At 45.3% G+C, this 15,411-nt stretch overlaps 1 non-coding gene across 1 annotated transcript; it reads left to right on the forward strand.

Annotated features, from left to right (window-relative positions):
* The first annotated feature begins 10,258 nt into the window (after window positions 1-10,258).
* Window positions 10,259-10,377, forward strand: LOC135490052 (5S ribosomal RNA). Its single transcript, XR_010447268.1, has one exon. It is a non-coding gene; the product is annotated as a 5S ribosomal RNA (ribosomal RNA).
* The last annotated feature ends 5,034 nt before the right edge of the window (window positions 10,378-15,411 follow it).

A 15,411-nucleotide genomic window follows, 5' to 3' on the forward strand; every position in this document is an offset into this window, starting at 1 on the left:
ATAGGCCATCAAAGACCCAGCCAAACCCTTTCGATCTGCAACAAACCCCTTCTTGGAGGGCACCAAAACCACATAACGCTGACCCCTTCTACCCAGAATCTGCTCTGATACAGCATACAACTTGACGATCGGCATCCACAAGGGTGCTGAATCAGATACTTGTACCACCATGGTACACTTCTCAACCCGCTGCTCAACAAGAAACGTCAACACTGAGAGAACCATGGAAGCAGGTGGAAATACATAAGGGTTAGACTCTGCTGAAATATCCCGTGCAAACAAATTGACACCATATGTTAACGGACTCGGTGCTGGGGTAAAATGTCTCAAGACGACACCCTGACTATCCTTCATAGCATTACTATCAAGGGCCATCAAGTCCACAGAATGGGGCCCATATGCATCTTCCACCTGCTTCCAGACATGGGCAGCTAACATGACATCAGTAGCGACACTAACACTTCTAGACGGTGCATCAGCCAGGTTGTCCTTCGAAGGTACATATGACATATTCAAATGAATCTTCTTTACATACACCAACTGAAAAATCTGTTTTACAATATCTGTCAACGAACGATCTCTACCCCCCTGGTTTTGCCAGGAACAGAGAAGGGCCTGGTTATATGTCAACAAATCTACCCTGTGGCCCGCTATACGTGGTAGGAGGGACTCCAACGCAAAGAGCACAGCCTGCGCCTCCTTCAGATGAATCGGCCGATCGTCATCAGCTTGCCAGAAATCAGAGAATTGCATACCCTCATGTTCACCAGATAGAACCACTGCACCACACTTATACAGCGATGAATCCGTTGCAAGACCAATCTGCTTATGGCATTCTAACTTCCATGGCATAAAACCATCCCAATCATCCAGAAAACGCCAATGCTCAATCTCTGTTCTGAGATCAGTAGAGATCTTAGCAGTACAATCATTCCTAATACAAAAATATATCGCCCTATTGACTTCCCTCGTATACAAGGATGCCGCTGGAACCACCAAGGCCATTGAAATACACTTACCAGCAAACCTCTGCAGCGTCCTTACGTCAACCTCATTGGCCGCAAGGATCTGCTCCCTAAGTGCAATGAACCTATCCAGTTTTTCTCTTGGCAAAAGATAGGCCTGCTTGGATTGGATGAATCAACGAAAAAACCCAAATGCTTCAACAAGGTAGTGCCATCCAACACACTCTTGTGAAGGGCCAAACAATACCCCAAACGCGTCAACAGTTCAAGGAGAGCATAACACGTCTTGTCAACGCTAACTATCACCTGAGAAGTAACCTTGTTCCTAGCCTCAGTACCAAACCTATCACCAATGTACTGCGTAACTGCCAGACCAAAACTTCTTAAATATGTCGTAGGGACCATTCCCAAAGTCTGGTATACATATGGTGCCAATTTCAAACCAAACGGCAGCGTATTATAAGCCATCACATAGCCTGAAAACACTATGCCAAAAAAGGTTCTGGACTCTTTTGACAACGTTATATGATTATACCCAGATTTGTCATCGCAAGACACCATAAGAGAATCCTTAGCCACCAACCGGTGAAGATCCTTCAGGGTCTCCAACTGAAATGGGCAGTCCCTCACCCACAGATTCACATAACGGTTATCATGACATAAACGCGGTTTCGATGGCTCAACTGTGGCTCAACATGACTACTCTCGGCATCTGGCACTCCCCCACCTTCCCTAGGACAGTAATAGCTCCAGTACCAATCATGTTTTCCAACCCAGACGCCACAAAGGCAGCATGATTCAGACAACTAGGGGAGTTGGGGAAATACGCAGCCGGAGGAGAGTAGAGGAATCATACACCTTCTTCTTAAACTTGCCCTTAAATGGCTTGAAATAATGAGTAACATCCACACCATTAGAGAGCCAAGATCTAATATCATCAAGAGGCAAAACACTACCCTCGAAAGATGACAACACCTTTTCCCACTCATTCAACTGGTTATGAACTTGCCCTGAGACAGGGTCCCTAAGAGGCAAAGACCGTGTATCAAATGCTGCGTCCCTCAACAACACATCTTCAAACGGTATAACAACACAGAGAGGGGATCGATGGCCCTCTCCATCCAACGTAGTCCACTGCCGCACTGATGCCATAGCTCTGACCGGGTCAAACCCCGACCGTAACTCCCAGTCTGGAGTATAAATCTTGAATTTACTGGCAGGCAACAGAAATCAATTAATACGAAAAAACTAAGAGAATAGACGCTGGACTACAAGACGGAAAGAGCCCTCAACCCCCATCCGTGTAAGCAAAGCCTACTAGGGAAAAAGATTCCCTGGGCAAAGGTTTTGGGCACCCAAATGATAGACCCTGGTCTACTTATCTCTAGACTTCTTCATCTTGTCACAATCTTTGATATAATGATCACCATCACAAAACCAACAAGTAGCGGACTGTAGAAATCTTGGGTAAATTTCTTATCAGAAAAATGACTACCCCATCCTGTTGTCCTGTTCCCAGCGTCCCTGAGGTTAACGAACATCCCTCAAGAGACCTGGTGCCGTAGACCGATGCTGAACTTGCAGACATACTAACTTAGCAGAGAATGAACTCGGAAGTCAGGAGTAATCATATAATAGTTTATTTGTACTTACTTGATTTAGGAGTTTCTGATTTAGCTAGACACTATTGGATGCAAGCTGGGCCGCCCAAGAGAGGAAAGAGAGAGAGAGAGCCGGCGTGCCCAGTACTTAAATACCCAGACGCCAAGTCACGAGCTCAGAGTCCAGGATTACGGAAGACGAATACTAATTAAAGGAGCAACCCGGTCCAGGGTACGAGGCCGTCCAGAGAGAGACCTAACAATGTCAAGTGCCTCCCCCTGGTAGCTAAATACCATTGGGAAGCTATGATTGGACGCCTCGTACCAGGTGACTATGATCGGAACGTTAACTGTGCCAAGATCACCGGCCATCCCTTTAAGGACATACTGCTGTCACCGCAATCCTCCGACTTGGAACCGCGTGACTCGAACCCCTGGACTCACTGCTTATATTGTATATTCTAAAAGGCCTTAGTCACAGTATATCATTGTTTCTCATACAAAATACATTACGCCTCGTTTTGATCGGAGCGGTCTTGGTATCGTAACCAATGACCGCCTGGGTAGGTATAAAATTCTGAATTTTAGCAGACGAATTATTTTCACCAAGAAGCAACGACTCAGCCCCACAAAACAATGTCAAGAACACGTGATTTTGAAGTATTCACCGATATATTGGGATTTGTGAAGTAGGGAGGATACCCGAGGACTCTTTCGAGGTCGTCAATCAAGACCGCTCGGGTTTGACCTCAAATTACGTCCAAACCCTCGGCGAAGCGCCTCGGGTTTTGGACTGCATTTTCGGTCTACCCGAGCGGTCTTGATTATACAACCAATGACCGCCAGCTCGGTATTAATTCCTTAAATTATATTAATCAAGGCTAAGAACAATGACGAATAGCCTGATAAGGCACGTTCGGTAGACTTCAAACGAATTGAGTTAACCCTATGAACACCGTGAAGCCTACCTTTTAAGGGCTTCACGGTACAGTCCATTCCACCTTTTATACACACCCAATCTACCCTTTTGTCCTTACCTCACCAGTAGTTCAAAATTTGTTTCAAGGTGAGCAATAATTTTGCTATATTTTACACTCCCCTCAATCAGAATTCAGTCCCTGATTTGACCTGCAGAAATTCAATATACAGTGTCCCTTTAAACACATTAGCATTACAGTACTATCCTGGATTTAAGATCACATTTTGTGGTTTAAGTCTGAAATGTCAAATGTATTGACCTCCCGAGTATCGTTTTGGAGTTTACAGTATAACATGTTTGTGTACACTGGCCATGCATACGTGCATGTTGAGTATTGATTTTTCATGTGTACCGTTGCGTCGTGAGGTTCGCATCTCTAAAAGTACTCCTAAAGTTGTAAACACCTGGAAAAAAAAGTCTAAATTATGCTTGAATCTGAAAGAGATGCACTAATTTTAATCATGTACTATTGGAGTACGATCTTGTCTTCTTTTCCGTAACCATTGTGGTCTGAAATATTAACTTTGAAGCGAATTATCGAACTTTGATTGAAGTCCGATGTGTCCGAGTTTGATTCTGCACGGCGCTATGCGTCCCACGGTAACGATCTTTCGGAGCTTGAAAGATCACACTTCACGTCAATATCATGAGTTAGTAATGCATCCATTAGGTTAAATATACATATATTTGTCTTAGGTATTAGTATGAGCATGATTCATGTACGAATTCTAACCTTTTTACGCGAAAATCCAAGGCCTGTACGATGTCAACACTGCGATCTCCGTCAATATGGCCGCACGTGGTTTGGAACCACGCCTTCTGTGTTCTGCATCGGTGATTCATAGGCCGATTATTCATAAACTGTACATACGAATCCTCTTATATTTTGATATAATGTGCTCCGATGATTGACGAATATGATGTATGTATCCATTTGTGGGTGTCGAACTTAGAAATCGGGAAACTTTGAGAAAGTTTGCGGACTTTTTGAGAGCGTGTCTTCACGTGGCCGGCAGCCGCGATGCAGGGACGTTGTAGTACAAAATGTACGGGGCGCTAATCGCGCATAAATTAACAAGGTTTCGAAAACGAAAGTGGTACGACTTTTGTGTTTTCTCCAAAACGTTACATACGAATTTCGTCAAACTTCGGGAACTTAATCTTTGATCTCTTATGAACTTAGTTGTGTTTGTGTGATTAGGGTGTCGAACCTGTGACTTTGAGAACTTTGAGCCGATTTTTGGGTGTGGCCCTTCGCGTTCTCCGTTCCGACGCCCAACGTCGTTGCTAGTGTATTTACACGTGGATTCTCCATGTATCGTAAAGTGCGATACGGCCCCGGTCTTGCACATCATGTGTAGAATATTTCTCATAACTTTTTTTGCAAATCCGACACCCTATACGCATTTTGTATGTATAATATTTGATATCTTACGATGTGGATATCCAAATTTGAGAAAAATCGTATGTGTGGAATCGAGATATCTGCCTGTAAACTTGGGCAAAATACTGTAAATTCGCACTTTTTGCGACGAAATGCGCGGAAACGATCCATCGAAATCTTGGAAATTTTGCCTTCAAAGTCCTGTTTAGCCAAATCTGTACATACGAAATTTGATTTAATCCTTCCATTATACCTTTTGGATTGTACGGATTCTGAAATTATATACCTCATTAGGGTGTCGCACTTTGTTCTGGGCGAAATCACAGTTTTAATTCAGCATTCGTCTCAAAATTTGGGGACATTTAGGGTTTTTTGGCATCACGTGGTCGATTTCCGGGCACCTCATTGGCCCTCGCCGCGATCTCAGGACCTGGCTGAAGGTATATAAGCAGGGCTCGGATGGAGGATTTCATTCTTGATCTTGGTATCAAACTGGTCAGATCGTTCTATCAGCAAGGTACGCAGCTCAGCCTTAGCGGCCGCCCGGGCTTGGCCGGTGCGGCTCGCGTGTAGACCAATGCGTTATGCAATCCGCATAAGCCTTTCCACCATGTCGCAGCGATGTGATGCCTTTACACTGATACCATCTAGATTAATTCCTTACCATCCTTTGATCAAGAGTCACACCATCCTATCCATCCGTCGCCCGGTTTAAAGCTGAACTGCCTGATAAATGTTGTGTTATGTATTGCCGCATATACACTGCTTCTACCATGATTTGACTGTCAGCTTACCATTACCAACCACCCGCCGAGTTCCATTGGGATAGCCATGCCCAGCCTACCATGAGATGACCAGTTTAAAGCTGAACTGCCTGTTTTCCGAAGCATGCCTACGTGGTATCATAGCTTTACTGTTTAAAAAAAAGAAAAACTTAACCAAGCTGATTTATGTAATCTTTTTCCGAGTAGAATAGCTGGGTTACACTTGGGATTTTCTTCGCCATGTAAATAACTTTGAAGAGATGTGAGGAAATATGTCTGGAAAGATGAAAATAATGAATTAGTTCTTTTTACATCTTACTTATGTTGGCCATTATTTCACGACGAACCCTAACCTTTGTAGCGTCGCCCTTATCGACGCCTATCTGAAGAGAGTCTGTCACCATTTCTATGTGAAACGCGAGGTGCATTTAATAATAGTTGAAGTTCTCTGTGGACTATTGCCATGCCATACCAGTCCAACTTGCCTGTAACCAGCCAGCTTCACCAAGTCCCATACCTGCTTCCAAGGTTAATAACAGAGCCGCACACTTACCATGCCGGGTGTCGCCATGACCTTCAATCCATATCCAGGCTGTTACTAAGCCTTTCCGGGTGTGAACTGTGCCGTCCCCAGGCAGTAATCCAGGCTGTTACCAAGCCTGCCCGGATGTGAACCGTACCGTACCCATGCAGGCCTGCCTGACTCAGATCATCCCTGATCTATCCATAAACCAGACCAGATTTAGTCATGCTTAACCCAGCACCTACCACATGGTGACCATTCCAGTACCAGCCCGACCTTGGACCAGCACCAGAGTGCAGAACTGACGGTTTCATACAGACCAATTATGTCAACAGAGAACAATAATGTCAACTTTAGGGATACCAGTGTCTATCAAATGAAAGCACATCAGGAACCTCGCATTTCGAACCATCTGACGACAGACTCACTTCCATTATTGTCAGTAGTAAAATGATGAACCATTCCAACGTCCTTTCCACTTCCCTGCTACCCCGAGTGTACCAGGCCATGGACACACGTTAAATACTGAGTGAGAATCGCTACAGGACTTTCCCCCACGATAACCTTTTCCATAGCCACCTCTACCATAACCTCGACCCAGAGAAGGGTAGTACGAACCAGGATACCCTGGGTAAAAGGGCATAAACGACATATTGGATGGACTTTGATACAAATTCTCAAGAGGAGAGGCTGACCTCCCTGGGGACGGACTCACTTTCTTCTCAACTTTGGGAGACTTTGGTGCAGGGGGCTCCCTCTTCATATATTTCGCCAATGCCTTTGAAACTACGTCACATACTCCGCCACCTAACACTGGACAACTCAATGCGTCCTTGATTCATTCTGGCCTGCCTCGCCAATTCCGAGAAGACCATCGCATCCTTATCCGCCGTAGCAGTAGCCACCCTGGCCAAATCATCGAGGTAGAGTAGCATAAGACTCTCACTGGGCTCATTCTGAGTCGCGAGAGACCTCACCTTGTCCTTGAGGTCCTGTACAGCAGATCCCACCAGAACCCCAGCAGGTGGAACAGGGTTGACGACCATCTCGTTCACAACACCTTCCTGAATACACACCCTCTTCGGGAGTGGCCCAGCACCAGAAGTACCCTGGAAAAACAACAACATACCTAAAATAACAATAACCACGGCACATAGCGCCACACCCACATATAACCTAAAGACCCAACCCCAGAAAGAAAAAACCCAACATGCCATACAAGAAAACAACAGGCGAAGCAAAAAACTTAAACCAAACCTATCTCAAAAACCTTAACATAACATCTTATCTCTGCATGACCACCATGCCAACACGATGACTTACCTGAGAAGGCTCTGTCAACTTTTGGGCCCCTGGCTGACCCTCCTCATTTGCATACACTATCGCTAAACTAAGGAGCATCCGGCAGTTTGACATATTCGTTTCCCGATCGGCCAGCTCCATCACTTCTGCCACAGGCATGACTTTACAATCCCCCACACTATGATATAGTTCCTTCCGCGTAAGTTTTTTGATTTGTGATGCGGTTCGTGAGCCGGTGTCGATTCAGCGCATCAAAACTCGCGCGCGAAAATCTCTCTTCAGTTTGCGCGTACTGTGAACTTCACCGGCTTCACCAGCATCACCGGCGCGGCGCAATAGGCCTACTTCACCGGCATCATCGGCGGCACGTCAAGCGTCAGTCATGCGTCATTTACAAAAATCTGTTGTCTTTTTAAAATTCTCATTCTGCTCTTGTTCGTCCTCTGGTCAAGATGTCTAATTTATACAAGAAGATACACGTTCCGTCGATTGATCAAGTTTTAGCCGAAGATATACCATGGGAATTAAGTTACCAAACGTCAAGAGTCTCCGATGGTTGGTTAACTCACACAGATTTGGTTACTCGTATTCTTAAAGACAAACGATCAACTTTGAGTTGGTGCATGGAAAGGAATTTAATTTCCAGCTCTAGAAACTGTCCCGAGTGCAGTTTTCCCGAAACATGACGACGAGCCGGTGGCCGGTGAAGCCGGTGGAGCCGGTGGCCGGTGACGCCGGTGGAGCCGGTGGCCGGTGGAATACACCTAGGCTCATCAGAACCATATCGGGGCGGTGGCCGGTGGAGCCGGTGTAAGATTTACAGAGCCTCATCAGAACCATATCGGGTCGGTGGCCGGTGTAGCCGGTGTAAAATTGACTGCCATAAAGCATAAAGCCGGCAGACGGTGAGCCGGTGGTCGGTGATTCGACGTTGTCCATGCTTGCAAAAGAAGTCCCATGTCAATCATTCACCTATTTGCATAATTAATACGCGTAGTAATCACTTCGGACAACGCTTCATGTCGTAGAATTGTGGGGGATTGTAAAGTCGCTCCCTGCCATATTCCGTCCCGCCACCCGTCGGAATTCCTCCGCCAACTCACTTGCGGTCAATTTTTCCGTCAGACGGTCCAAGGACACCGACGCAAAATCCTTAAAATCATTTATCGAGGCAGCCCTGAAGCGCTTTAGCAGTGGGAGGGGGTCCACCCCCACCAACGAGTGCCGTCTTTTTAACACTGTAGGAAGCACCATGTCTAACACCAGCGGTAGCAGGCAGAGCTCGGAAAACTAAAAACAACAAACAGCAGACTTAAACACAGGCTGGAACATGACTTTTCTCCGATCTGATTGCCCCCCGACACAAAAACCAGATCGTTGCCGTTGGTCACCACACCTCTGCAGCGTAGGAATATAGGCCTAGGGCACACAAACCGGACATAAACACAACTTGCACATAACATACACTCATGTCACTCAACCACCCTGCAGGCTGCACCCCTCCAGCAGGAAGACAACCAAGCCACACTGACTGATATTGAACTAATTGTAGGCCTAAACAACTTGACCTAGCACCCAGCCTACCACTGTAACTTGATGCAAAAAGAGAAAAACCTCTTCCCCGTACTATAAAACTACTTGTACACATCACAATCATGGAATACACACTACAGACTCATGCACCAGACTGGGAACAACGTTTACATGACGTAGTGTTGGCCGTCGTCACGTCACCATGCATTTTACATTACTGTAACGTGACGAGACGCGACGTTTACGCAAAACGCTGGTCCCAATCAAGTGCATGGATCAAAGCCATGCACACACGTGTATCCCTCGATGCATTCCTCTACCCTATGCACACCACGTGCCTCGAGCAATACATCGTGCCGTACATTCTGCATACCGCCAAGATGGCGCCCATCCCGCGGCAACACGCGCCGGTACAAAAAACACTATAATCTCGCCAAATGTTTACCCTACACGTTAAAAAACCCTTACTCAGTTTGACTATAGTCCTTGCTCGACCATATTAAGCCCTTCACGACTTGCCCTTCTCGGCGAAATACGAGATATTTACCTAAACGTGGCGACACGAACCGACCACACCCTCGACACACACGTTGCGGTCAAAGAGGTGATTCGCGGGTTAAAGCCCGTCAAAATTCATCCCTCCCCCTCTCCCCCCCCCAACACTGCGCAGGCCTACTAGCGTCCAAGCGTTTATACTAGGACGCTTTTTGAGTCCAGTCTGGCCTGGAAGTTGCTGCTAGTGACGTCAGTCCTCGTGACGTCATACCCGTGGTGCCGTCATGCCAACCGATGACGTTTTAGACACATTAGTTTCGTTTTGATTCGGGAGATGGCGCTGGCGTCTCTCATGACGTCAGGGAGCCTCGGAGTAGTCTGCTCGTGACGTCAGAGCTCGTGACGTCACGCTGCGTTCCTAGTGATGAGACACCTTGCCAACCGTTGGCGTCTTTGATGTCCAGTCGGCACTCTCTTCTTCCGATGCCGGTCTGCGTGCAGTTCTTGAATGTGCGTCAGTTTCTGTTTCAGTGCGAGCCTGCGTGAACTGTATGTCTAAGCGTAGACTCCGTCGTGTAATGGGCGCCCCAACCACATCTGCAATGCGACGAAGCTGTGACGTAGGCATACATAATGCCTCTGACCCCATAATATGACGCATTATAGTAGGCGCAGTGATATTATAAGTAACCTGCGCATCGCCGACTCTAATGTCTACGACCATATCACGTTGAAAACACCGGTTCTCGTCCGATCACCGAAGCCAAGCAACGTCGAGCGTGGTTAGTACGTGGATGGGTGACCGCCTCGGAATACCGCGTGTTGTAGACTTTTTTTTCTTCATGTCCCAATCATTTTGTTTGTTCTTCCCTTGTACGATTGTTAAAATGAAAATGTAGGCTGCGTTATGTGGTGGCCATCGAATTTTGCGAAATGGAAATGGCAGCCAGGGGGCCGGCCTGTAGGTCCCGCACCTGTATTTAACCACTCAGCTCGCGGTTATAGTTCCGTTTGAGACGAATGCGTGGTCTCACCATACCAGTTGAATGTTATTTTCCATTTCAAATATACTTCTTCTGATATTGAGAATAAGGTGTGTTTAAAGTGATGAAAATGATTAAGTTTCAGTCAAATTGTCTTGCTTGTGTTGAAGGGAGCTGCACTGCTCCACCTTCAAACTAAGACGAGTTGTTGTCCTTTCCCAGACCGATGGAAGATCTGGGACGAACTAACAATGCAGCAGGAGTGAACAGCCTCTAGTTTATTGATAACGAGAACTGGGATTGATGATGAGTCGGACTATCTAGTATCGAGCCGGAAATCCGTACCTTCCACTTGGACTGCTATTCCAGAACTGTCTTAAACATGTTAAAGTACACGTACATATAATATTAGATCGCCTAGCAACTGCTCACAAACAAATGGTCAAAGCGTAATAATTAATGACATTATCTGGCTAGGCCTATGCTGTACTTATACATTAGGCCTTGAGAATGTATGCATGCACGTGTACAATTTGTATATACGAGGACTACTGGGAGGCCTAATGTTGTTGACTTGACATAAGAACGTCGGAACTACACACCCAATATTCAGAGCAGGTCTCTGTAACAGCCTCCCCCTTAGGAAGAGAATCGTCCCGATTCTTGCCAAAAAATATAAAATTTCTATATAATACTACTGAAACACCCACATTGCCGAAATTTTCCAGACATTCCCCATCAGAAAACAATTCCACACCCAACCTTCGCACAACAAAACGAGCCAATGTATATGGGAAAAACGAAGTAGTGTTGCCGTTATGATGCAGCACGTATTCGATAATTATAATAATTAACTTAAAATATACATTAGTCATCGAAGAGCAAAATGTCATCCTCTGTGGAAATGTTTTGTGTACTTCAGGAGTGCCTCAAATCAATACGCTAAATTCAACATATGCTCAACTCAACTCAACTCAACATACGCTAAACTCAATACGCTAAACTCAACATAATGTTTTGATAATATGGCCATCCTGGTTGAACATCCTTCTTATCCAAGGAGGAGTAAACAAATATATATAACCCTTATCATTGACAACCCATAAAATAACATAACATATAGGGATAGGCTTCAAATTAGTTTGTTGTTGCAAGATATTATGATAGTGGGAAATTCTTTGATCCTTTTTTTCCTTTAGTTTCCTGAACACAGTGGCCAATTTTGAAAATAAGGTACACCGAAGATGGTGTATACATGCCTACAGTTAACATAGTTAATTTTCCAAGTTCTAAATTATGGCTACTGAATTTATATTCCTCTGTGTCCGCCTCATCCATGTCCTCCCGCTTCCACCAGACAGAAATCTTATCCACTGCCGACCGGGAGTTCTTTCCCCATTTTGTCCTGGCATATTCCCAGACACAATAATCAATGGTTGCTTTTCTATCCATTCGTAATATAGCTCCTGGTGCCAATACGTCTGGGCTTGAGACGGCCTCTATATTAACCTCGAGCATATCTGGGGTGAAGTATGGTTCTGAAAAATCCTCGTTCCGGGTGGTTTCCGGATTATCACTTTGGTTTTTCATTTCCCTGAGATGAGTATCGGTAGTCATACTTCTCAATTGTGCCGAGTCAGTCTCAACTGCGTGTCGGGGATGCCCAGGTTCTAAGGGAATCACGACCACCCAGTTCTATGTAAAAACTTCAACTGATTTATTACTAGACTCGAGTCAGAATGAACATGTGATATAGTTACATAATTCAGAAATACATGTTTCTAAAAGACATTCAATAACTCCAATAGACCAGCTATTGGCGGCGACTATAATCTGTTCCCAACATTACTCCCGGGCGGGAAGTGACTGGAACATAAACTAATAATTGGGTGAAACGTACATCAAAATACAATGATGTTATGAAATGGCAAACTATTTTTTTGATTTTCTCAAACATACAAACATTGAATAAATCGAATTAAGTGACTAGATTCAAACGCAACCAAATGTGAAAGAATGATTAAAACCATCGAAGTATGTAGCAAAGATGAAATGCGTAAACAACAGATAAAATGAATCAAAATATTAACACCAGAAACAGTTGACTGTTTAAGATTATGTCATGTCATCAAAACACTTAGGTCAGTATTCAAAATGTTCAGCTCAATAAAGGCATGAAATCCATTTACGGATCGGACATAAGTGCAATGCGTCGGCGCGCTTCAATGGCGGCTAGTCTAACAGGCCTGTGCTCAGCTGCACACTCGGAATTGTCTGACAAAGGAACACGCGAGTTGTGTTCAATAGGCCTCGATAATGTCTCGCCATTGTTGGTTTCCAAAGGATACAATTTGGTTATCGGGCGGTTTGTCTGACCACGGCTTGTTTTGATGTCTACAGAACGCACTAAACCATCATTACCGCGATTCAATCTCAACACACGCGCAAGTTGCCACTTTACACGTGGTACGCAGTCTTCATGAATGAGCACTATGTCCCCAACTTGAATCTGATTTTGCGTAATGCCCTTACCACAATTGCGATCTCTTTCACGTAAAGCCGCTAGGTACTCTTGTGACCACCGGTTCCAAAACTGTGCTTGCACACTGGCCATCAACACAGCGCGTCGTTGCAATTCTGACTGACTGCCAAACGTTGGGTCACGCAACTCATCAGTATCGTACAACTCATGAGGAACAGTAGACAGTGGTCTACCATGTAAAAAATGCGATGGCGTAAGCGGTTGTAAATCATCAGTATCTGAGGACAGGTATGTGATCGGTCGGTCATTGAGTATGGCCTCAATCTCGGTGAGGACAGTCTGTAACTCATCAAGCGTTAAGAAACGGCGGCCTAGCACCTTTTTCAAGGCTGTTTTTGTCAACCCAATCAACCGTTCCCAAAAACCACCGTACCAAGGTGCCCGTTTCGGTATGAACAACCATTCAACACGGCGGTTAGCTAAATAGGTTTTAACTGATTCAGATTCAAACAACTGCTTGAGTTCTGCAGCCGCAGAGAGATAGGTTGACGCATTGTCAGAAATCATTTTGCTCGGAAGCGATCTCCGGGCGGCAAAACGTCTGAACGCACGAAGGAATGTTCCAACTGAGAGATCAGTAACAAGTTCTAGATGAACGGCTCTGATAACGGCGCATGTAAAGAGGCACACGTACGCCTTCGATTCTGAGTGTTCGTTTCGTATGAATAAAGCACCACTGAAATCTACACCAGTCACAGTAAATGGGGTGCCTTAAGTAGTCTCGACGCTTGTAATGGTGGTGGAATAGGTGACCTATATGGTTTCCCCATAACCCTCTTGCAAGTGACACACTGCCGTAACAACGATTTTACGCGCTGTCTAATGTTGGTAATCCAGAAACGCTGGCGAATATGCGTGATAGTAGATTGTAATCCTGAATGAAGAACGTTCGTATGTGCATTCCAAATGATAAGTTCCGCGAATCGATGTCTAGATGGAATCAGAATCGGAAATTTCGTTCCGTAGTCAATAGGCGCGTTATGCAATCGTCCGCCTGCGCGTAATATTCCATCGTTGTCAAGAAATAACCGAAGTTGTTTCACGAGTGGACCTGCTGTCCTACGTTTTGACATTAACGTCTTGATCTCATCTCCGTAGCTCTGACGTTGAACATGTTTAATCCACATTGTTTCTGCGTCTTGAATTTCACCTGCCGTGAGCGGTCCAACGTTTTGTAGTTGGGGATTTTTTTTCGCATTTGCAACAAATCTGAGTACGAGAGCACTGATGCACAACAGTTTCGTATACGAACTGTAACGTTCGGGGTCGATTACGTTGGTGATGCGCATGTCTACATCAGGTTCACCGACTGCGTTGGTTACAATGACGACCGGATCATGATCAGCGTTGTCAGTATCCATTGTATGCGATTTACCATCGAATAGCTCGCATTGTGGCCACTCAGAAGTTCTAAGCCAGTGTGGACCGTTCCACCAGAGTATGGCGTTTTGAAGATCTGATGCATTCATTCCCCGAGTAAGAATATCGGCAGGGTTATCCTTTGTGGGACAGTATTTGAATCTGGTTATGACTTGGCAAGCACGTATTTCTCTTACACGGTTCTCAACGAATAAAGGCAGCTTTTTCTCACTGTGTATCCAGTGTAGAACTATCTGACTGTCCGACCAAAGGAATGCATGTTCAATGTTGATCAGTGGTTTGAAGTTTCTGTGAAGATAGTTCAGTAAACGTGATCCGATTAAAGCGACCATTAGCTCTAATCTAGGCAGCGAGATGGGTTTGATCGGCGCAACCCGAGTTTTTGCCATCACAAGTGAAGTGCATCCGCCACATTTCAAATATGCAACAGCCCCGTAGGCCTTTGGGCTCGCGTCTGCAAATACATGAAGCTTATACAAATCGTTGCTAGTGTTTTGACAATCGAAGTATTTGCGATCAATGGCACATGATTGTGTCACGGTTGACAGCTCCTGACTCAACCTTCTCCAAGTATGGTTAAGCTCGTCCGGCAGCGGTTCGTCCCAATCTAACTTGTGTGTCCATAGCTCTTGTATAAATATCTTAGCCATAACATGTACTGGAGACAGAAGTCCAGGTGGATCGTATATACTGCTAGTAACTTGAACAACTTCACGTTTTGTCACCAGATTGTCTATTGAAGGTTCAATTTTCCGCTTTGAATATCGCAGAATGTCCTGTTCAGTATCCCAGTCTAGTCCAAGCACATTGGCAATTCGATCTGGGTTGTAAACGTTGTCTGCTTCAGCCAATTTCCGAAGTTCTGGGCAATTGGACGACCATGCTCGGAGATTGGCTGAAGCCCAATAGCCCAGGTTCGATTCCTGGTCATGGCACCAAAATGTCGGGGATGCCCAGGTT

This window comes from Lineus longissimus, chromosome 6 (assembly GCF_910592395.1).
Source record: "Lineus longissimus chromosome 6, tnLinLong1.2, whole genome shotgun sequence".
NCBI classification, from domain to species: domain Eukaryota; kingdom Metazoa; phylum Nemertea; class Pilidiophora; order Heteronemertea; family Lineidae; genus Lineus; species Lineus longissimus.